Source organism: Coenobita brevimanus, chromosome 79 (genome assembly GCF_032717465.1).
Source record: "Coenobita brevimanus isolate Jiangsu-jjx chromosome 79, ASM3271746v2, whole genome shotgun sequence".
NCBI lineage: Eukaryota > Metazoa > Arthropoda > Malacostraca > Decapoda > Coenobitidae > Coenobita > Coenobita brevimanus.
In genome coordinates this window covers 34,372,335-34,374,834 of record NC_137032.1, presented here as the reverse complement: position 1 = coordinate 34,374,834, position 2,500 = coordinate 34,372,335, and the positions used below count along the sequence as shown (strand labels likewise).

General features: G+C 39.5%; 1 protein-coding gene across 1 annotated transcript in view; it reads right to left on the bottom strand.

The window, feature by feature from the left end:
- The window catches only part of LOC145409097 (thyrotropin-releasing hormone receptor-like), a 64,564-nt gene that overhangs the window by 5,591 nt on the left and 56,473 nt on the right, over window positions 1-2,500 (bottom strand). The window lies entirely within an intron of this gene.

Genomic DNA, 2,500 nt, shown 5'->3' with positions numbered 1-2,500 from the left:
AAGGAAAATGGAAATGAAGGCACTGACAGAGAGGCTGAAGGTGAGCTGCTTGTAAATATTAGTTCCAAATGTGGCCCATGGCCTTACACATGTCCTGTACAATGGTGACTTCAATGTACAATTACTGTCATTCATTCTGTCATCGCCTGTAGTCTGTTTCATTGACATACTGAATATTTAGGTCAGAATCAGTCATGTGTTGTCCATTCCTGTTGCCTTTGGATTTGTTTTTGAACTTTTGACTTGGGATAGATTTGACAGTCCTTTTCCTGAGGTCCACTACTATGCCGGACACCTTCACATGTCACCACTTCAGCACTAATACCCACTGTCCTTACTGAATACCTGCTTGGACTGTCACATTCAAGGCTGGAGTAATGTTGTTCGTGGGGGTGCTTTTATGATGTTGGCGTATTTTGTGTATGAGCAAAGTGTTTTAGCGCAATTCAGAAAATCATGGTGTTCACCGAGTCAAATTATCTTCTGTGTCTGTCATCTGTTATTCTTTCCATCCTCCTCCTGTTCATTTTCTCCCATTTCTGAGTCTGTATTTAATACCTGTAAACTTCCTTTTTCAATGTACCCCACTCTTGTAAATAATCCACAAAGTCTAGCCCCAAGATCTAGTAGTCTTTCCACAAACTACCAGAAGATTCCTCACCAGCTCTCACACGTCACCAATTTGGCACTACTACCCACCACTTGTAATGTGCAACGATAAATCATTCAGGACTTGGCACAGGTGTTTTTATGATGCACCAGTAGAGTCATACAATGCTCTCTCTCTCTCTCTCTCTCTCTCTCTCTCTCTCTCTCTCTCTCTCTCTCTCTCTCTCTCATGAAATCCAGTACTCAAACTAGCCCTTGCACTAACTTACATCCAAAATCGTTTGCCTGTGAACTACACCCTTCTCACCTTAACCTGGCCCAGATTTTTGTCCTTTTGCAGCCTATTTCATGTAGCTGAGTGACAGAAAAAACAGTGCCACGGCTCAACATCCCAACAGCACTTCTTTGCGACTAGCATCATACCGTTTTACAGCTAGTTTCCAGGTCAGTCAATTTCCAGATCAATTTCCAGGTCAGTCAATTTCTAGATCAATTTCCAGATCAGTCAATTTCCAGATCAGTCAATTTCCAGATCAATTTCCAGGTCAGTCAATTTCTAGATCAAGGGTTTTTGCAATCCATGTTCCTGGGCGTGCACGATGCAATATACACGTTGTTGAACAGTTCACTGAGCCAAAAAATGATTTACTTATTGCCTCTCTCTCTCTCTCTATCTCTATCTCTCTCTCTCTCGTAACTTAACGTGTGTTTTTTTGCGGAAGGAAAGAGAAGCTTTCCTCTCTCTCTCTCTCTCTCTCTCTCTCTCTCTCTCTCTCTCTCTCTCTCGTGTTTTTTTTTCTTTTGCAGGAGAGAAACTTTCCTCTCTCTCTCTCTCTCTCTCTCTCTTGTAACTTTTTTTTTTTTTTTTGCAGGAGAGAAACTTTCCTCTCTCTCTCTCTCTCTCTCTCTCTCTCTCTCTCTCTCTCTCTTTTAGTGCCTTGGTACTTACGTCACACTATCCCATAAAAGTTTTCAAGTGCTCAATTACCGCACAATTCTTCAACATTTTTTCGGAGCTATCCTTGTCAGTTACGTTACCCCGCTGTAATAATAGATACGCAAAATTTTCATCATTGACAACTTAGGCTGGCTCAAAAAAAAAAAATAAATAATAATAATAATAATAATAATAATAATATAATAAATAAAAAATCATTATATTCAAATTTTCCCGTTTTCTATACATGAGAAAACATTGGAGGGGAGACTTAGATTTGTCAGGATTAAGGCAGTGAGTGGGGGAAGTGAGGGACCGACCCAGTGTTCATGTGTACACCTTTGACGTTCATGTGTACAACTTTGACGTTCATGTGTACCAAGTTGACGTTCATGTGTACATATTTGACGTTCATGTGTACCAAGTTGACGTTCATGTGTACATATTTGACGTTCATGTGTACCAAGTTGACGTTCATGTGTACATATTTGACATTCATGTGTACCAAGTTGACGCTCATGTGTACATATTTGACGTTATGTGTACCAAGTTGACGTTCATGTGTACAATTCTGACCTTCATGTAAGCATATCTGACGGTCGTGTACAAAAATAACGTTCATGTACACCAGTCAGACAGTCACATGTACAAAAATAACGTTCATCTGTAGAAAGCTAACGTTCAAATCTAAAAAGCTAAAACGTATGCTATGTATACCTTGCTAATTCCGTAGCACCTTTTCCTTAGCGATTTATTTTTTGGATAGCACCTTTTCCTTAGCGATTTATTTTTTGAATATGGCTGGTTAATACCCTTTTTGAACGTTATATATGCAGAAAACGGCGATGCTGATGGATTTATATAACACAGAATAGGAGTGTGTAATAAGCAAAACAAATCGCTTGGGAAAAGGTGCTAGGGAGCTTGTTAGAAGGTTAGTAGAGTTAGTTTAAA